Raw genomic sequence first — 22,209 nt, 5'->3', positions numbered from 1 at the left:
TTGTAGTAAGTAAAGGACTATATCATTGTAGTAAAGGACTATATCATTGTAGTAAAGGACTATATCATTGTAGTAAAGGACTATATCATTGTAGTAAAGGACTATATCATTGTAGTAAAGGACTATATCATTGTAGTAAAGGACTAGATCATTGTAGTTAGAGGACTAGATCATTGTAGTAAGTAAAGGACTATATCATCGTAGTAAAGGACTATATCATTGTAGTAAAGGACTAGATCATTGTAGTTAGAGGACTAGATCATTGTAGTAAGTAAAGGACTATATCATTGTAGTAAAGGACTATATCATTGTAGTAAAGGACTATATCATTGTAGTAAAGGACTATATCATTGTAGTAAAGGACTATATCATTGTAGTTAAGGACTATATCATTGTAGTAAAGGACTATATCATTGTAGTTAGAGGACTAGATCATCGTAGTAAAGGACTATATCATCGTAGTAAAGGACTATATCATTGTAGTTAGAGGACTATATCATTGTAGTTAGAGGACTATATCATTGTAGTAAAGGACTATATCATTGTAGTAAAGGACTATATCATTGTAGTAAAGGACTATATCATTGTAGTAAAGGACTATATCATTGTAGTAAAGGACTATATCATTGTAGTTAGAGGACTATATCATTGTAGTAAAGGACTATATCATTGTAGTAAAGGACAATATCATTGTAGTAAAGGACTATATCATTGTAGTAAAGGACTATATCATTGTAGTAAAGGACTATATCATTGTAGTTAGAGGACTATATAATTGTAGTTAGAGGACTAGATCATTGTAGTAAAGGACTATATCATCGTAGTAAAGGACTATATCATTGTAGTAAAGGACTATATCATTGTAGTAAAGGACTATATCATTGTAGTTAAGGACTATATCATTGTAGTTAGAGGACTATATCATCGTAGTAAAGGACTATATCATCGTAGTAAAGGACTATATCATTGTAGTTAGAGGACTATATCATTGTAGTAAAGGACTATATCATTGTAGTTAGAGGACTATATCATCGTAGTAAAGGACTATATCATTGTAGTAAAGGACTATATCATTGTAGTAAAGGACTATATCATTGTAGTAAAGGACTAGATCATTGTAGTAAAGGACTATATCATTGTAGTTAGAGGACTATATCATCGTAGTAAAGGACTATATCATCGTAGTAAAGGACTATATCATTGTAGTAAGTAAAGGACTATATCATCGTAGTAAAGGACTATATCATTGTAGTAAAGGACTATATCATCGTAGTAAAGGACTATATCATCGTAGTAAAGGACTATATCATTGTAGTAAGTAAAGGACTATATCATCGTAGTAGAGGACTATATCATTGTAGTAAAGGACTATATCATTGTAGTAAAGGACTATGTCATTGTAGTAAAGGACTAGATCATTGTAGTAGAGGACTATGTCATTGTAGTAAAGGACTATATCATTGTAGTAAAGGACTATATCATTGTAGTAAAGGACTATATCATTGTAGTAAGTAAAGGACTATATCATTGTAGTAAAGGACTATATCATTGTAGTAAAGGACTATATCATTGTAGTAAGTAAAGGACTATATCATTGTAGTAAGTAAAGGACTATATCATTGTAGTGAAGGACTATATCATTGTAGTAAAGGACTATATCATTATTGGACACTGAAGCCTAGGCTGAGCTACAGAGTGAGGTAATTCAATAATCAAATGAGTCAGTGGAGGATTACAGACAGATATAGAGAGACAAGCAGGCAGACAGACAGACACACAGAGACAGGCAGGCAGGCAGACAGACAGACAACAGTAAATCATCACTGCATCTCAATTCTAACTAGTAAATCAAATGAATATAAATACATGTGTGCATCTCAAATGGAACCCTATTCCCTATATAGTGCACTAGTTTTGACCAGAGCCCTATTCCCTATATAGTGCACTAGTTTTGACCAGAGCCCTATTCCCTATATAGTGCACTAGTTTTGACCAGGGCCCTATTCATGTCAGTACTCAGTAACATACTGACAGGGCTCCCAAGCCTGCGGTCTACGGCTGTGTGGAATGTTCTGAGCTGTCATGAACTGTGACTCTGCATACGGCACCACACTGGTTAGCTGAACACACACACACACACACACACACACACACACACACACACACACACACACACACACACACACACACACACACACACACACACACACACACACACACACACACACACACACACACACACACACACACGAGCAAGACACACACACACTGAAACGAATGACTAATTAGGTCCAGTCACAGCATTAACTTCCTCAGCCTACACAGAGTACACACACGCACATACACACACACACACACACACACGCACATACACACACACACACACACACACACACACACACACACACACACACACACACACACACACACACACACACACACACACAATGAATAGAGTTAATGTTTCAGAGTACAACGTTTATGAAGTTTATATTCTTTATTATTTCTAATTACAATATTTATATTTTTAAAATGTAATCTCAATCTGTTCTTTATTTTCCCAGTATTTCTGCTTTTCATCCCCAGGTGCTGACCAACACAGAGCAGACAAGGACAACAAGATGTCCCTCAGGAAGACCTAGGAGGGAAACAATTACAGACATGAACTGTCGTACGCAGTGGAATATTATTTTAAAGGACAAGGTCACTCTCTTCTGCTACAATTCCTGTAGGATATCAATTGGACATGGAAATTCAAGGGGAAAATGGGATATTTTGTCTCTTATTTCAAAGTTAAAAAACGTTTGAAAAGTAAATTGGAGAATTTCTTTGGATTTCATTCATTAGAGTAGGGATGGGTAACTTTGATGGGGTGGGGGTCACAAAAAATCTGAACTCAACACGAGTGGCTCTTCTACACATTTTGCCATGAGGCATGGAGAAAATGTTACAATTTTAAAGCACATTTCGTGTAATTCTACACATTTTGTCATAGAGTGGAGAGAAATGTTTGCTGTTTTTAATATAATATCTGAGTGAGACTGAATAACAAAGTCAATGGGGCCCCCTGGCTGGTAATTCGACCATGATTACTAAATTTAGATAATTAGTCATGTCAGATTGCTAACTAAGAGACTATTAGTGACTGACAACAAGAGAAAAACTGATGGTGCACAACCACATGTTCAAATTGCACCTTGTGTATTCTACTACAGTAAGTTGAGACCCCGACTGAGTTTAAAAAAAATATATATATGTATATGATCTTTTTATTATTATAATATTTGTTTTATTAATCCGAGGGCCTTCAAAAGGCATTCAACACAGTTGCCCATCCCACACAGTAGATCTACTGTATACGTTCTGTGAATTTACCTGACTGAGCCCACCTGTTCGTCGGTATAGAAGTGATGGGATCTAAAGACAGAAAAACACCAAACTCCCCATCAGAAGATTCAAATACACACAAACACATAAACAAAGTAGAAACAAAGTCAGACAATATAGACGAACCAACTCACCTGTCTTCACGGCTAGCTCCATGCTAAAGTCAGACAATATAGACAAACCAACTCACCTGTCTTCACGGCTAGCTCCATGCTAAAGTCAGACAATATAGACAAACCAACTCACCTGTCTTCACGGCTAGCTCGATGCTAAAGTCAGACAATACAGACAAACCAACTCACCTGTCTTCACGGCTAGCTTGATGCTAAAGTCAGACAATACAGAAAAACCAACTCACCTGTCTTCACGGCTAGCTCGATGCTAAAGTCAGACAATATAGACAAACCAACTCACCTGTCTTCACGGCTAGCTCCATGCTAAAGTCAGACAATACAGACAAACCAACTCACCTGTCTTCACGGCTAGCTCCATGCTAAAGTCAGACAATATAGACAAACCAACTCACCTGTCTTCACGGCTAGCTCCATGCTAAAGTCAGACAATATAGACAAACCAACTCACCTGTCTTCACGGCTAGCTCCATGCTAAAGTCAGACAATATAGACAAACCAACTCACCTGTCTTCACGGCTAGCTCCATGCTAAAGTCAGACAATATAGACAAACCAACTCACCTGTCTTCATGGCTAGCTCCATGCTAAAGACAGACAATATAGACAAACCAACTCACCTGTCTTCACGGCTAGCTCCATGCTAAAGTCAGACAATATAGACAAACCAACTCACCTGTCTTCACGGCTAGCTCCATGCTAAAGTCAGACAATATAGACAAACCAACTCACCTGTCTTCACGGCTAGCTCGATGCTAAAGTCCGTGAACTCGTGTCTCTTGCTAACAGAGCAGACGTGAGATCCGAAGTCTTGCGTTCTGACCTCTGTGATGCTCAGAGTGATCTTCCTAGGCGTGTAGTCCAGTGAGTAGCCCTCGGTGCAGTTCTGGAAGGCCTTAACATAACAATATATGCAATTTAGCAGACGTTTTATCCAGAGCAACTTACAGTCATGCATGCATACATGTTTTTTCTTCTCGTAAGGGTGGTCCGAACGGGAATCCTACTAACGACCCTTGGCGTTGGAAACGCCATGCTCTATCAAAACTGTATTGTCCATAAGGTTTTTACCAAAATGGACGTTTGTCTTTGGCGCTCTGGCTTACATACCCCCCCCCCCACCACCCCCACTACTACATTATATTTTATTTTAGAGTTCATTTCGTTCAACTCTACACATTTTGCCATAAGTCATGGAGAAGATGTTGCAATTTTAAAGCACATTTCCTGTAATTCTACACATTTTGCCATGAGACGTGGAGAAAATGTTGCAATTTTAAAGCACATTTCCTGTAATTCTACACATTTTGCCATGAGACGTGGAGAAAATGTTGCAATTTTAAAGCACATTTCCTGTAATTCTACACATTTTGCCATGAGACATGGAGAAAATGTTGCAATTTTAAAGCACATTTCCTGTAATTCTACACATTTTGCCATGAGACGTGGAGAAAATGTTGCAATTTTAAAGCACATTTCCTGTAATTCTACACATTTTGACATGAGACGTGGAGAAAATGTTGCAATTTTAAAGCACATTTCCTGTAATTCTACACATTTTGCCATGAGACGTGGAGAAAACACAAAAGATTAAACGTACACGCGGCATTCCACACCTTGTGTTTGATGTAGTGACAGAGGAGCGTGTTGCTTGGGCCTCTCCACTGGACAGACAGCTGTGGGATGTCCTGGTGGTCTTCATAGCTGTAGTCACATGGAAACTGTACTGTGTTCCCCGGCTGAGACAGGACTTTAACCGCACTGCCTAGAGTTAGAGTCACATACAGACCGATAACCAGTGCTCATTTGAGACATACCAAAGTATACTTGGTATTTAATCAGACATTTCATGGTGAAAAAGGTTATTACTTAATATTTACACATTTTACATAGTAATTATACACTTTTGTAATTGATGTTGAAAAAGGTTATTACTTAATATTTACACAGTAATTATACACTTTTGTAATTGAGAAGTCCCCAGGTAATACCAGGTATTACCAATTGTGTTGAATTCTATTCATATCCTGATCTAGATCTTTGGTAGGAGACTTACCTCTGACAACCAGCTGTGACATCACCAGTCCCAGAGACAGTGCTGCCATCTTTCTACCAATGACAGTCAACAGTTTGCCCCACATTGGTCTGCCAGGTGACTGTCTAGAGGTTATTATAACTATACACCCATTATTTCTCTGATCAGCACCAGAGATACCTCACACTACAGAAGAGGAGAGTCACTCTGCTAAATTAAATATCACTTTTGTTTTTAAATGACCTGTCCTGACTTGACTGTTGGCATTGTGTACTAAATCCATAGTTACCATTGCAGGAAGGTACCTAAAGTTTGGGGATCATGTAATTCAATCACACCTGCAATGCAGAAACCCACCTGGGGGCCACCCCTACAGCCATAGGTATTGTTAACAGCATGTATTTGAGTGGGACGGTGGAAGCTGATAAAAAGCTTCTTTGTGTTAAAAGTCAAACCAACGCAGTTCAACCTTCATCACGGGTTTTACAGAAAACACAATGAGGATTTTATACATTTCAAAATGACATCCTATAGGCTCAGGAACCAATCACATCGGCAGGGGTGAGCTCAGGAACCAATCACAACGACAGGGGTGGGCTCAGGAACCAATCACAACGACAGGGGTGGGCTCAGGAACCAATCACAACGGAAGGGGTGGGCTCAGGAACCAATCACATCGGCAGGGGTGGGCTCAGGAACCAATCACATCAGCAGGGGTGGGCCCAGGAACCAATCACAACAGCAGGGGTGGGCTCAGGAACCAATCACATCAGCAGGGGTGGGCTCAGGAACCAATCACATCAGCAGGGGTGGGCTCAGGAACCAATCACAACAGCAGGGGTTGGCTCAGGAACCAATCACAACAGCAGGGGTGGGCTCAGGAACCAATCACATCAGCAGGGGTGGGCTCAGGAACCAATCACATCGGCAGGGGTGGGCTCAGGAACCAATCACACCGACAGGGGTGGGCTCAGGAACCAATCACATCGGCAGGGGTGGGCCCAGGAAACAATCACAACGGCAGGGGTTGGCCCAGGAACCAATCACAACGGCAGGGGTGGGCTCAGGAACCAATCACATCAGCAGGGGTGGGCTCAGGAACCAATCACAACAGCAGGGGTTGGCCCAGGAACCAATCACAACGGCAGGGGTGGGCTCAGGAACCAATCACAACGGCAGGGGTGAGCTCAGGAACCAATCACATCAGCAGGGGTGGGCCCAGGGACCAATCACAAGTGCAGGGGTGGGCTCAGGAACCAATCACATCAGCAGGGGTGGGCTCAGGAACCAATCACAACAACAGGGGTGGGCTCAGGAACCAATCACATTAGCAGGGGTGGGCTCAGGAACCAATCACAACGGCAGGGGTGGGCTCAGGAACCAATCACAACGGCAGGGGTGGGCTCAGGAACCAATCACAACGACAGGGGTGGGCTCAGGAACCAATCACATTAGCAGGGGTGGGCTCAGGAACCAATCACAACGGCAGGGGTGGGCTCAGGAACCAATCACAACGGAAGGGGTGGGCTCAGGAACCAATCACATCAGCAGGGGTGGGCTCAGGAACCAATCACAACGACAGGGGTGGGCTCAGGAACCAATCACATCAGCAGGGGTGGGCTCAGGAACCAATCACATCAGCAGGGGTGGGCTCAGGAACCAATCACAACAGCAGGGGTTGGCTCAGGAACCAATCACAACAGCAGGGGTGGGCTCAGGAACCAATCACATCAGCAGGGGTGGGCTCAGGAACCAATCACATCGGCAGGGGTGGGCTCAGGAACCAATCACACCGACAGGGGTGGGCTCAGGAACCAATCACATCGGCAGGGGTGGGCCCAGGAAACAATCACAACGGCAGGGGTTGGCCCAGGAACCAATCACAACGGCAGGGGTGGGCTCAGGAACCAATCACATCAGCAGGGGTGGGCACAGGAACCAATCACAACAGCAGGGGTTGGCCCAGGAACCAATCACAACGGCAGGGGTGGGCTCAGGAACCAATCACAACGGCAGGGGTGAGCTCAGGAACCAATCACATCAGCAGGGGTGGGCCCAGGGACCAATCACAAGTGCAGGGGTGGGCTCAGGAACCAATCACATCAGCAGGGGTGGGCTCAGGAACCAATCACAACAACAGGGGTGGGCTCAGGAACCAATCACATTAGCAGGGGTGGGCTCAGGAACCAATCACAACGGCAGGGGTGGGCTCAGGAACCAATCACAACGGCAGGGGTGGGCTCAGAAACCAATCATAACGACAGGGGTGGGCTCAGGAACCAATCACATTAGCAGGGGTGGGCTCAGGAACCAATCACAACGGCAGGGGTGGGCTCAGGAACCAATCACAACGGAAGGGGTGGGCTCAGGAACCAATCACATCAGCAGGGGTGGGCTCAGGAACCAATCACAACGACAGGGGTGGGCTCAGGAACCAATCACATCAGCAGGGTTGGGCTCAGGAACCAATCACAACGACAGGGGTGGTCCCAGGAACCAATCACAACGACAGGGGTGGGCTCAGAAACCAATCACATCAGCAGGGGTGGGCTCAGGAACCAATCACATCAGCAGGGGTGGGCTCAGGAACCAATCACAACAGCAGGGGTGGGCCCAGGAACAATCACAACAGCAGGGGTGGGCTCAGGAACCAATCACATCAGCAGGGGTAGGCCCAGGAACCAATCACATCAGCAGGGGTGGGCTCAGGAACCATTCACAACGACAGGGGTGGGCTCAGTAACCAATCACATCAGCAGGGGTGGGCTCAGGAACCAATCACATCAGCAGGGGTGGGCTCAGGAACCAATCACAATGGCAGGGGTGGGCTCAGGAACCAATCACAATGGCAGGGGTGAGCTCAGGAACCAATCACATTAGCAGGGGTGGGCTCAGGAACCAATCACAACGGCAGGGGTGGGCTCAGGAACCAATCACAACGGAAGGGGTGGGCTCAGGAACCAATCACAACGGCAGGGGTGGGCTCAGGAACCAATCACAACGACAGGGGTGGGCTCAGGAACCAATCACAACGACAGGGGTGGGCTCAGGAACCAATCACATTAGCAGGGGTGGGCTCAGGAACCAATCACAACGGCAGGGGTGGGCTCAGGAACCAATCACAATGGCAGGGGTGGGCTCAGGAACCAATCACATTAGCAGGGGTGGGCTCAGGAACCAATCACAACGGCAGGGGTGGGCCCAGGAACCAATCACATCAGCAGGGGTGGGCTCAGGAACCAATCACATCGGCAGGGGTGGGCTCAGGAACCAATCACATCGGCAGGGGTGGGCTCAGGAACCAATCACATCAGCAGGGGTGGGCTCAGGAACCAATCACAACAGCAGGGGTTGGCCCAGGAACCAATCACAACGGCAGGGGTGGGCTCAGGAACCAATCACATCAGCAGGGGTGGGCTCAGGAACCAATCACAACAGCAGGGGTTGGCCCAGGAACCAATCACAACGGCAGGGGTGGGCTCAGGAACCAATCACAACGGCAGGGGTGAGCTCAGGAACCAATCACATCAGCAGGGGTGGGCCCAGGGACCAATCACAAGTGCAGGGGTGGGCTCAGGAACCAATCACAACGGCAGGGGTGGGCTCAGGAACCAATCACAACGGCAGGGGTGGGCTCAGGAACCAATCACATCAGCAGGGGTGGGCTCAGGAACCAATCACAACAGCAGGGGTTGGCCCAGGAACCAATCACAACGGCAGGGGTGGGCTCAGGAACCAATCACAACGGCAGGGGTGAGCTCAGGAACCAATCACATCAGCAGGGGTGGGCCCAGGGACCAATCACAAGTGCAGGGGTGGGCTCAGGAACCAATCACATCAGCAGGGGTGGGCTCAGGAACCAATCACATCGGCAGGGGTGGGCTCAGGAACCAATCACATCAGCAGGGGTGGGCTCAGGAACCAATCACAACAGCAGGGGTTGGCCCAGGAACCAATCACAACGGCAGGGGTGGGCTCAGGAACCAATCACATCAGCAGGGGTGGGCTCAGGAACCAATCACAACAGCAGGGGTTGGCCCAGGAACCAATCACAACGGCAGGGGTGGGCTCAGGAACCAATCACAACGTCAGGGGTGAGCTCAGGAACCAATCACATCAGCAGGGGTGGGCCCAGGGACCAATCACAAGTGCAGGGGTGGGCTCAGGAACCAATCACATCAGCAGGGGTGGGCTCAGGAACCAATCACAACAACAGGGGTGGGCTCAGGAACCAATCACAATGGCAGGGGTGGGCTCAGGAACCAATCACAATGGCAGGGGTGAGCTCAGGAACCAATCACAACGACAGGGGTGGGCTCAGGAACCAATCACAACAGCAGAGGTTGGCTCAGGAACCAATCACAACAGCAGGGGTGGGCTCAGGAACCAATCACATTAGCAGGGGTGGGCTCAGGAACCAATCACAACAGCAGGGGTGGGCTCAGGAACCAATCACATCAGCAGGGGTGGGCTCAGGAACCAATCACATCAGCAGGGGTGGGCTCAGGAAACAATCACAACAGCAGGGGTGGGCTCAGGAACCAATCACAAAGGCAGGGGTGAGCTCAGGAACCAATCACAACGACAGGGGTGGGCTCAGGAACCAATCACATCAGCAGGGGTGGGCTCAGGAACCAATCACATCAGCAGGGGTGGGCTCAGGAACCAATCACAATGGCAGGGGTGGGCTCAGGAACCAATCACAATGGCAGGGGTGAGCTCAGGAACCAATCACAACGACAGGGGTGGGCTCAGGAACCAATCACAACAGCAGGGGTTGGCTCAGGAACCAATCACAACAGCAGGGGTGGGCTCAGGAACCAATCACATTAGCAGGGGTGGGCTCAGGAACCAATCACAACAGCAGGGGTGGGCTCAGGAACCAATCACATCAGCAGGGGTGGGCTCAGGAACCAATCACATCGGCAGGGGTGGGCTCAGGAACCAATCACATCGGCAGGGGTGGGCTCAGGAACCAATCACATCAGCAGGGGTGGGCTCAGGAACCAATCACAACAGCAGGGGTTGGCCCAGGAACCAATCACAACGGCAGGGGTGGGCTCAGGAACCAATCACATCAGCAGGGGTGGGCTCAGGAACCAATCACATCAGCAGGGGTGGGCTCAGGAACCAATCACATCAGCAGGGGTGGGCTCAGGAACCAATCACAACAGCAGGGGTGGGCTCAGGAACCAATCACATCAGCAGGGGTGGGCTCAGGAACCAATCACAATGGCAGGGGTGGGCTCAGGAACCAATCACAACGACAGGGGTGGGCTCAGGAACCAATCACAACAGCAGGGGTTGGCCCAGGAACCAATCACAACGGCAGGGGTGGGCTCAGGAACCAATCACAACGGCAGGGGTGAGCTCAGGAACCAATCACATCAGCAGGGGTGGGCCCAGGGACCAATCACAAGTGCAGGGGTGGGCTCAGGAACCAATCACAACAGCAGGGGTGGGCTCAGGAACCAATCACAACAGCAGGGGTGGGCTCAGGAACCAATCACATTAGCAGGGGTGGGCTCAGGAACCAATCACAACAGCAGGGGTGGGCTCAGGAACCAATCACATCAGCAGGGGTGGGCTCAGGAACCAATCACATCAGCAGGGGTGGGCTCAGGAACCAATCACATCAGCAGGGGTGGGCCCAGGAACCAATCACATCAGCAGGGGTGGGCTCAGGAACCAATCACATCGGCAGGGGTGGGCTCAGGAACCAATCACATCGGCAGGGGTGGGCTCAGGAACCAATCACATCAGCAGGGGTGGGCTCAGGAACCAATCACAACAGCAGGGGTTGGCCCAGGAACCAATCACAACGGCAGGGGTGGGCTCAGGAACCAATCACATCAGCAGGGGTGGGCTCAGGAACCAATCACATCAGCAGGGGTGGGCTCAGGAACCAATCACATCAGCAGGGGTGGGCTCAGGAACCAATCACAACAGCAGGGGTGGGCTCAGGAACCAATCACATCAGCAGGGGTGGGCTCAGGAACCAATCACAATGGCAGGGGTGGGCTCAGGAACCAATCACAATGGCAGGGGTGAGCTCAGGAACCAATCACAACGACAGGGGTGGGCTCAGGAACCAATCACAACAGCAGGGGTTGGCTCAGGAACCAATCACAACAGCAGGGGTGGGCTCAGGAACCAATCACATTAGCAGGGGTGGGCTCAGGAACCAATCACAACAGCAGGGGTGGGCTCAGGAACCAATCACATCAGCAGGGGTGGGCTCAGGAACCAATCACATCAGCAGGGGTGGGCTCAGGAACCAATCACATCAGCAGGGGTGGGCCCAGGAACCAATCACATCAGCAGGGGTGGGCTCAGGAACCAATCACAACGACAGGGGTGGGCTCAGGAACCAATCACATCAGCAGGGGTGGGCCCAGGAACCAATCACAATGACAGGGGTGGGCTCAGGAACCAATCACATCATTAGGGGTGGGCCCAGGAACCAATCACATCAGCAGGGGTGGGCTTAGGAACCAATCACAACGACAGGGGTGGGCTCAGTAACCAATCACATCAGCAGGGGTGGGCTCAGGAACCAATCACATCAGCAGGGGTGGGCTCAGGAACCAATCACATCAGCAGGGGTGGGCTCAGGAACCAATCACATCGGCAGGGGTGGTCTCAGGAACCAATCACACCGACAGGGGTGGGCTCAGGAACCAATCACATCAGCAGGGGTGGGCCCAGGAACCAGTCACATCGGCAGGGGTGGGCTCAGGAACCAATCACAACAACAGGGGTGGGCTCAGGAACCAATCACATTAGCAGGGGTGGGCTCAGGAACCAATCACAACGGCAAGGGTGGGCTCAGGAACCAATCACATCACTGTACATTCCGTCTACTGTCCTAGAACGTTTGATTTATTGGGCCCACACGTCACCCTCCTCTGGTCATCCTGGGATCGGCCGGACGGTGCGCTGTTTGAGTGGGAAGTACTGGTGGTCTACCTTGGCCAAGGACGTGAGGGTTTATGTTTCATCCTGCTCGGTGTGCGCCCATTGCAAGGCTCCCAGGCACCTGCCCAGAGGGAAATTACAACCCCTACCTGTTCCACAATGGCCGTGGTCGCACCTGTCGGTGAACTTCCTGACGGATCTTCCTCCCTCACAGGGCAACACCATGATCCTGGTTGTTGTGGATCGGTTTTCTAAGTCCTGCCGTCTCCTCCCTTTGCCCGGTCTCCCTACGGCCCTACAGACTGTGCAGGCCCTGTTCACTCATGTCTTCTGGCACTACGGGGTGCCTGAGGACACAGTCTCTGATCGAGGTCCCCAGTTCACATCTAGGGTCTGGAGAGCGTTCATGGAACGTCTGGGGGTCTCAGTCAGCCTCACCTCGGGTTTGCACCCCGAGAGTAACGGGCAGGTGGAGAGATTCAACCAGGATGTGAGTAGGTTTCTGCGGTCATATTGCCAGGACCGGCCGGGGGAGTGGGCGGCGTTCATCCCCTGGGCAGAGATGGCCCAAAACTCACTCTGCCACTCCGCCACTCCTCCACTAACCTCTCTCCTTTCCAGTGCGTACTGGGGTATCAGCCGGTTCTGGCACCGTGGCATCAGAGCCAGATCGAAGCTCCTGCGGTGGACGAATGGTTCAAGTGCTCGGAGGAGACCTGGGACGCCGCCCATGTGCACCTACAACGGGCCATGAGGCGGCAAAAAGAGGGCGCTGACCGCCACTGCAGCCGGGTCTGGCTCTCGACCCGAAACCTGCCCTTCCGCCTGCCCTGCTGGAAGCTGGGTCCACGGTTTGTGGGGCTATTCAAAGTCCTGAGGAGAGTGAACGAGGTATGTTACAGGTTACAGCTTCCCCCAGATTATCGTATTAACCCCTCGTTTCATGTGTCTCTCCTCAGGCCGGTGGTGGCTGGTCCACTCCAGGAAGCTGAGGTGCGGGAGGATCCTCCGCCACCTCTGGACATCGAGGGGGCCCCGGCATATGCTGTTCGAGCTATCCTGAACTCGAGGCGTCGGGCGAGGGGCCTTCAGTACCTCATGGAGTGGGAGGGGTACGGTCCGGAGGAGAGATGCTGGGTGCCGGTGGAGGACGTCCTGGACCCTTCGTTGCTGCGGGATTTCCACCGTCTCCATCAGGATCGCCCTGCGCCTCGTCCTCCGGGTCGTGTCCGAGGTCGGTGTCGGCGCGCTGCTGGAGCCGTGCGTCAAGGGGGGGGGGGGTACTGTCACGCCAACCGCCGAAGTCGGTCCCTCTCCTAGTTCGGGCGGCGTTCGGCGGTCGACGTCACCGGCTTTCTAGCTACCGCCGGTCCACTTTTCATTTTCCATTTGTTTTGTCTTTGTTTCGCACACCTGTTTTCAATCCCACAATCCCTTGTTCATTATTTAACCCTCTGTTCCCCACATGGTTTTTGTGAGGGATTGTTTATTTTGTATTTCGGTCTGTCATGGTGTACGTGTATTTGTTACTTTGTGTATTTTACATTTTGAGTAAAGTACGTTTAATTACTCATATCTGCTGTCCTGAGCCTGACTCTCTACACCAGCTACACCTAGGACCCATTACAGTTATTTTGAGGTTTTTGAATAACTGCCTTAAAACTTTCACAATGCTTCAATAAGACTTTCAATAAGGTAATCTGTTCTGAACTCCCAGCACAGATAGGATACATGGAGATTCATTTCCTTAGGCATTAATCATGCAAACACATGTGTTTTTATTGTGACACGGTGTCAGTGAGATTCGAACCGAGGATCTTCTGTTGCTATCCATATGCTATCCTGCATCTTGTTTACATCTTGTTTTACATTCCTTATTGTAACCACAATGTCACAAATAATTTATCTATCTACCTTTCCAATTACTTTTAGAGTTTGGGATTTACAAATGTGTGTCAATTGTGTGAAAATTGAGTGTCAATTCATAAACCATGTGCCATCGAAAATCTCATCTCAACTATTTTGCAATCTATATTTTGCAATCTATATCCATTCGGTTACTGGCCCAATGCGCTAACCACTAGGCTACCTGCCGCCCCTACACTCTAACTACTAGGCAACCTGCTGCCCCTTCACTCTAACCACTAGGCAACCTGCCGCCCCTACACTCTAACCACTAGGCAACCTGCCGCCCCTACACTCTAACCACTAGGCTACCTGCCGCCCCTACACTCTAACCACTAGGCTACCTGCCGCCCCTACACTCTAACCACTAGGCAACCTGCCGCCCCTACACTCTAACCACTAGGCAACCTGCCGCCCCTTCACTCTAACTACTAGGCAACCTGCCGCCCCTTCACTCTAACCACTAGGCAACCTGCCGCCCCTTCACTCTAACTACTAGGCAACCTGCCGCCCCTTCACTCTAACCACTAGGCAACCTGCCGCCCCTACACTCTAACCACTAGGCTACCTGCCGCCCCTACACTCTAACCACTAGGCAACCTGCCGCCCCTACACTCTAACCACTAGGCTACCTGCCGCCCCTTCAATCTAACCACTAGGCAACCTGCCGCCCCTTCACTCTAACTACTAGGCAACCTGCCGCCCCTACACTCTAACCACTAGGCTACCTGCCGCCCCTACACTCTAACCACTAGGCTACCTGCCGCCCCTACACTCTAACCACTAGGCAACCTGCCGCCCCTTCACTCTAACCACTAGGCAACCTGCCGCCCCTTCACTCTAACTACTAGGCAACCTGCCGCCCCTTCACTCTAACCACTAGGCTACCTGCCGCCCCTTCACTCTAACCACTAGGCAACCTGCCGCCCCTTCACTCTAACCACTAGGCTACCTGCCGCCCCTACACTCTAACTACTAGGCAACCTGCCGCCCCTTCACTCTAACTACTAGGCAACCTGCCGCCCCTTCACTCTAACCACTAGGCTACCTGCCGCCCCTACACTCTAACCACTAGGCTACCTGCCGCCCCTACACTCTAACCACTAGGCTACCTGCCGCCCCTACACTCTAACCACTAGGCTACCTGCCGCCCCTTCACTCTAACCACTAGGCAACCTGCCGCCCCTTCACTCTAACCACTAGGCAACCTGCCGCCCCTACACTCTAACTACTAGGCAACCTGCCGCCCCTTCACTCTAACCACTAGGCAACCTGCCGCCCCTACACTCTAACCACTAGGCAACCTGCCGCCCCTACACTCTAACTACTAGGCAACCTGCCGCCCCTTCACTCTAACCACTAGGCAACCTGCCGCCCCTACACTCTAACTACTAGGCAACCTGCCGCCCCTTCACTCTAACCACTAGGCAACCTGCCGCCCCTACACTCTAACTACTAGGCAACCTGCCGCCCCTTCACTCTAACCACTAGGCTACCTGCCGCCCCTACACTCTAACTACTAGGCAACCTGCCGCCCCTTCACTCTAACCACTAGGCAACCTGCCGCCCCTACACTCTAACCACTAGGCAACCTGCCACCCCTACACTCTAACTACTAGGCTACCTGCCGCCCCTTCACTCTAACCACTAGGCAACCTGCCGCCCCTACACTCTAACCACTAGGCTACCTGCCGCCCCTACACTCTAACCACTAGGCAACCTGCCGCCCCTACACTCTAACCACTAGGCAACCTGCCGCCCCTACACTCTAACCACTAGGCTACCTGCCGCCCCTACACTCTAACCACTAGGCAACCTGCCGCCCCTACACTCTAACCACTAGGCAACCTGCCGCCCCTACACTCTAACCACTAGGCAACCTGCCGCCCCTTCACTCTAACTACTAGGCAACCTGCCGCCCCTTCACTCTAACTACTAGGCTACCTGCCGCCCCTACACTCTAACCACTAGGCTACCTGCCGCCCCTACACTCTAACCACTAGGCAACCTGCCGCCCCTTCACTCTAACTACTAGGCTACCTGCCGCCCCTTCACTCTAACCACTAGGCTACCTGCCGCCCCTACACTCTAACCACTAGGCAACCTGCCGCCCCTTCACTCTAACTACTAGGCAACCTGCCGCCCCTACACTCTAACTACTAGGCAACCTGCCGCCCCTTCACTCTAACTACTAGGCTACCTGCCGCCCCTTCACTCTAACTACTAGGCTACCTGCCGCCCCTACACTCTAACCACTAGGCTACCTGCCGCCCCTACACTCTAACCACTAGGCTACCTGCCGCCCCTACACTCTAACCACTAGGTAACCTGCCGCCCCTACACTCTAACCACTAGGCTACCTGCCGCCCCTTCACTCTAACCACTAGGCAACCTGCCGCCCCTTCACTCTAACCACTAGGCAACCTGCCGCCCCTTCACTCTAACCACTAGGCTACCTGCCGCCCCTTCACTCTAACCACTAGGCAACCTGCCGCCCCTACACTCTAACTACTAGGCTACCTGCCGCCCCTTCACTCTAACTACTAGGCTACCTGCCGCCCCTACACTCTAACCACTAGGCTACCTGCCGCCCCTACACTCTAACCACTAGGCTACCTGCCGCCCCTACACTCTAACCACTAGGCTACCTGCCGCCCCTTCACTCTAACTACTAGGCAACCTGCCGCCCCTTCACTCTAACCACTAGGCAACCTGCCGCCCCTTCACTCTAACCACTAGGCTACCTGCCGCCCCTACACTCTAACCACTAGGCTACCTGCCGCCCCTACACTCTAACCACTAGGCAACCTGCCGCCCCTACACTCTAACCACTAGGCTACCTGCCGCCCCTACACTCTAACCACTAGGCAACCTGCCGCCCCTTCACTCTAACCACTAGGCTACCTGCCGCCCCTACACTCTAACCACTAGGCAACCTGCCGCCCCTACACTCTAACCACTAGGCTACCTGCCGCCCCTACACTCTAACCACTAGGCTACCTGCCGCCCCTACACTCTAACCACTAGGCTACCTGCCGCCCCTTCACTCTAACCACTAGGCTACCTGCCGCCCCTTCACTCTAACCACTAGGCAACCTGCCGCCCCTTCACTCTAACTACTAGGCAACCTGCCGCCCCTTCACTCTAACCACTAGGCAACCTGCCGCCCCTACACTCTAACCACTAGGCTACCTGCCGCCCCTACACTCTAACCACTAGGGAACCTGCCGCCCCTACACTCTAACCACTAGGCAACCTGCCGCCCCTTCACTCTAACCACTAGGCTACCTGCCGCCCCTTCACTCTAACCACTAGGCAACCTGCCGCCCCTACACTCTAACTACTAGGCTACCTGCCGCCCCTTCACTCTAACTACTAGGCTACCTGCCGCCCCTACACTCTAACCACTAGGCTACCTGCCGCCCCTACACTCTAACCACTAGGCTACCTGCCGCCCCTACACTCTAACCACTAGGCTACCTGCCGCCCCTTCACTCTAACTACTAGGCAACCTGCCGCCCCTTCACTCTAACCACTAGGCAACCTGCCGCCCCTTCACTCTAACCACTAGGCTACCTGCCGCCCCTACACTCTAACCACTAGGCTACCTGCCGCCCCTACACTCTAACCACTAGGCAACCTGCCGCCCCTACACTCTAACCACTAGGCTACCTGCCGCCCCTACACTCTAACCACTAGGCAACCTGCCGCCCCTTCACTCTAACCACTAGGCTACCTGCCGCCCCTACACTCTAACCACTAGGCAACCTGCCGCCCCTACACTCTAACCACTAGGCTACCTGCCGCCCCTACACTCTAACCACTAGGCTACCTGCCGCCCCTACACTCTAACCACTAGGCTACCTGCCGCCCCTTCACTCTAACCACTAGGCTACCTGCCGCCCCTTCACTCTAACCACTAGGCAACCTGCCGCCCCTTCACTCTAACTACTAGGCAACCTGCCGCCCCTTCACTCTAACCACTAGGCAACCTGCCGCCCCTACACTCTAACCACTAGGCTACCTGCCGCCCCTACACTCTAACCACTAGGGAACCTGCCGCCCCTACACTCTAACCACTAGGCTACCTGCCGCCCCTTCAATCTAACCACTAGGCAACCTGCCGCCCCTTCACTCTAACTACTAGGCAACCTGCCGCCCCTACACTCTAACCACTAGGCTACCTGCCGCCCCTACACTCTAACCACTAGGCTACCTGCCGCCCCTACACTCTAACCACTAGGCAACCTGCCGCCCCTTCACTCTAACCACTAGGCAACCTGCCGCCCCTTCACTCTAACTACTAGGCAACCTGCCGCCCCTACACTCTAACTACCAGGCAACCTGCCGCCCCTTCACTCTAACTACTAGGCAACCTGCCGCCCCTTCACTCTAACTACTAGGCTACCTGCCGCCCCTTCACTCTAACCACTAGGCAACCTGCCGCCCCTACACTCTAACCACTAGGCAACCTGCCGCCCCTACACTCTAACCACTAGGCAACCTGCCGCCCCTACACTCTAACCACTAGGCAACCTGCCGCCCCTTCATTCTAACCACTAGGCAACCTTCCGCCCCTTCACTCTAACTACTAGGCAACCTGCCGCCCCTACACTCTAACTACTAGGCAACCTGCCGCCCCTTCACTCTAACCACTAGGCAACCTGCCGCCCCTTCACTCTAACTACTAGGCAACCTGCCGCCCCTTCACTCTAACTACTAGGCTACCTGCCGCCCCTACACTCTAACCACTAGGCTACCTGCCGCCCCTACACTCTAACCACTAGGCAACCTGCCGCCCCTACACTCTAACCACTAGGCTACCTGCTGCCCCTACACTCTAACCACTAGGCTACCTGCCGCCCCTTCACTCTAACCACTAGGCTACCTGCCGCCCCTACACTCTAACCACTAGGCTACCTGCCGCCCCTACACTCTAACCACTAGGCTACCTGCCGCCCCTACACTCTAACCACTAGGCTACCTGCCGCCCCTACACTCTAACCACTAGGCTACCTGCCGCCCCTACACTCTAACCACTAGGCTACCTGCCGCCCCTTCACTCTAACCACTAGGCAACCTGCCGCCCCTTCACTCTAACCACTAGGCAACCTGCCGCCCCTACACTCTAACCACTAGGCTACCTGCCGCCCCTACACTCTAACCACTAGGCTACCTGCCGCCCCTACACTCTAACCACTAGGCTACCTGCGGCCCCTACACTCTAACCACTAGGCAACCTGCCGCCCCTTCACTCTAACTACTAGGCTACCTGCCGCCCCTACACTCTAACCACTAGGCTACCTGCCGCCCCTACACTCTAACCACTAGGCTACCTTCCGCCCCTTCACTCTAACTACTAGGCTACCTGCCGCCCCTACACTCTAACCACTAGGCTACCTGCCGCCCCTACACTCTAACCACTAGGCTACCTGCCGCCCCTACACTCTAACTACTAGGCAACCTGCCGCCCCTTCACTCTAACCACTAGGCAACCTGCCGCCCCTACACTCTAACCACTAGGCAACCTGCCGCCCCTACACTCTAACCACTAGGCTACCTGCCGCCCCTTCACTCTAACCACTAGGCAACCTGCCGCCCCTTCACTCTAACCACTAGGCAACCTGCCGCCCCTTCACTCTAACCACTAGGCTACCTGCCGCCCCTTCACTCTAACCACTAGGCAACCTGCCGCCCCTACACTCTAACTACTAGGCTACCTGCCGCCCCTTCACTCTAACTACTAGGCTACCTGCCGCCCCTACACTCTAACCACTAGGCTACCTGCCGCCCCTACACTCTAACCACTAGGCAACCTGCCGCCCCTTCACTCTAACCACTAGGCAACCTGCCGCCCCTTCACTCTAACTACTAGGCAACCTGCCGCCCCTACACTCTAACTACCAGGCAACCTGCCGCCCCTTCACTCTAACTACTAGGCAACCTGCCGCCCCTTCACTCTAACCACTAGGCTACCTGCCGCCCCTTCACTCTAACCACTAGGCTACCTGCCGCCCCTACACTCTAACCACTAGGCTACCTGCCACCCCTACACTCTGACCACTAGGCTGCCTGCCTCCCCTACACTCTAACCACTAGGCTACCTGCCTCCCCTACACTCTAACCACTAGACTACCTGCCACCTCTACACTCTAACCACTAGGCTACCTGCCACCTCTACACTCTAACCACTAGACTACCTGCCGCCCCTACACTCTAACCACTAGACTACCTGCCGCCCCTACACTCTAACCACTAGACTACCTGTCACCTCTACACTCTAACCACTAGGCTACCTGCAACCTCTACACTCTAACCACTAGGATACCTGCCCCCCTACACTCTAACCACTAGACTACCTGCCGCCCCTACACTCTAACCACTAGACTACCTGCCGCCCCTACACTCTAACCACTAGGCTACCTGCCGCCCCTACACTCTAACCACTAGGCTACCTGCCGCCCCAACACTCTAACCACTAGGCTACCTGCCGCCCCTACACTCTAACCACTAGACTACCTGCCGCCCCTACACTCTAACCACTAGACTACCTGCCGCCCCTACACTCTAACTACTAGGCACCCTGCCGCCCCTACACTCTAACCACTAGGCAACCTGCCGCCCCTTCACTCTAACCACTAGGCAACCTGCCGCCCCTACACTCTAACCACTAGGCAACCTGCCGCCCCTACACTCTAACTACTAGGCTACCTGCCGCCCCTACACTCTAACCACTAGGCAACCTGCCGCCCCTACACTCTAACCACTAGGCAACCTGCCGCCCCTACACTCTAACCACTAGGCAACCTGCCGCCCCTACACTCTAACCACTAGGCAACCTGCCGCCCCTTCACTCTAACCACTAGGCAACCTTCCGCCCCTTCACTCTAACTACTAGGCAACCTGCCGCCCCTACACTCTAACTACTAGGCAACCTGCCGCCCCTTCACTCTAACCACTAGGCAACCTGCCGCCCCTTCACTCTAACTACTAGGCAACCTGCCGCCCCTTCACTCTAACTACTAGGCTACCTGCCGCCCCTACACTCTAACCACTAGGCTACCTGCCGCCCCTACACTCTAACCACTAGGCAACCTGCCGCCCCTTCACTCTAACTACTAGGCTACCTGCCGCCCCTTCACTCTAACTACTAGGCTACCTGCCGCCCCTACACTCTAACCACTAGGCTACCTGCCGCCCCTACACTCTAACCACTAGGCAACCTGCCGCCCCTTCACTCTAACTACTAGGCTACCTGCCGCCCCTACACTCTAACCACTAGGCTACCTGCCGCCCCTACACTCTAACCACTAGGCTACCTGCCGCCCCTTCACTCTAACCACTAGGCTACCTGCCGACCCTACACTCTAACCACTAGGCTACCTGCCGCCCCTACACTCTAACCACTAGGCTACCTGCCGCCCCTACACTCTAACCACTAGGCTACCTGCCGCCCCTACACTCTAACCACTAGGCAACCTGCCGCCCCTTCACTCTAACCACTAGGCAACCTGCCGCCCCTTCACTCTAACCACTAGGCAACCTGCCGCCCCTACACTCTAACCACTAGGCTACCTGCCGCCCCTACACTCTAACCACTAGGCTACCTGCCGCCCCTACACTCTAACCACTAGGCTACCTGCCGCCCCTACACTCTAACCACTAGGCAACCTGCCGCCCCTTCACTCTAACTACTAGGCTACCTGCCGCCCCTACACTCTAACCACTAGGCTACCTGCCGCCCCTACACTCTAACTACTAGGCTACCTGCCGCCCCTACACTCTAACCACTAGGCTACCTGCCGCCCCTACACTCTAACCACTAGGCTACCTG

General features: G+C 52.3%; 1 long non-coding RNA gene across 1 annotated transcript; it reads right to left on the bottom strand.

Moving 5' to 3' along the window:
* Window positions 1–2,491: 2,491 nt before the first annotated feature.
* On the bottom strand, window positions 2,492–6,157 carry LOC120037337. Its single transcript, XR_005474804.1, has 4 exons — window positions 5,134–6,157; window positions 4,250–4,412; window positions 3,376–3,417; window positions 2,492–2,638 (listed from the first exon to the last, which is right to left on the bottom strand). It is a non-coding gene; the product is annotated as an uncharacterized LOC120037337 (long non-coding RNA).
* Between the last annotated feature and the right edge of the window lie 16,052 nt (window positions 6,158–22,209).

The sequence above is a fragment of the Salvelinus namaycush genome, unplaced genomic scaffold, assembly GCF_016432855.1.
Source record: "Salvelinus namaycush isolate Seneca unplaced genomic scaffold, SaNama_1.0 Scaffold1701, whole genome shotgun sequence".
Classification (NCBI taxonomy): Eukaryota; Metazoa; Chordata; class Actinopteri; order Salmoniformes; family Salmonidae; genus Salvelinus; species Salvelinus namaycush.
Note: the sequence above shows the minus strand (reverse complement) of the source record. Positions and strands in the feature narration are given on the sequence as shown.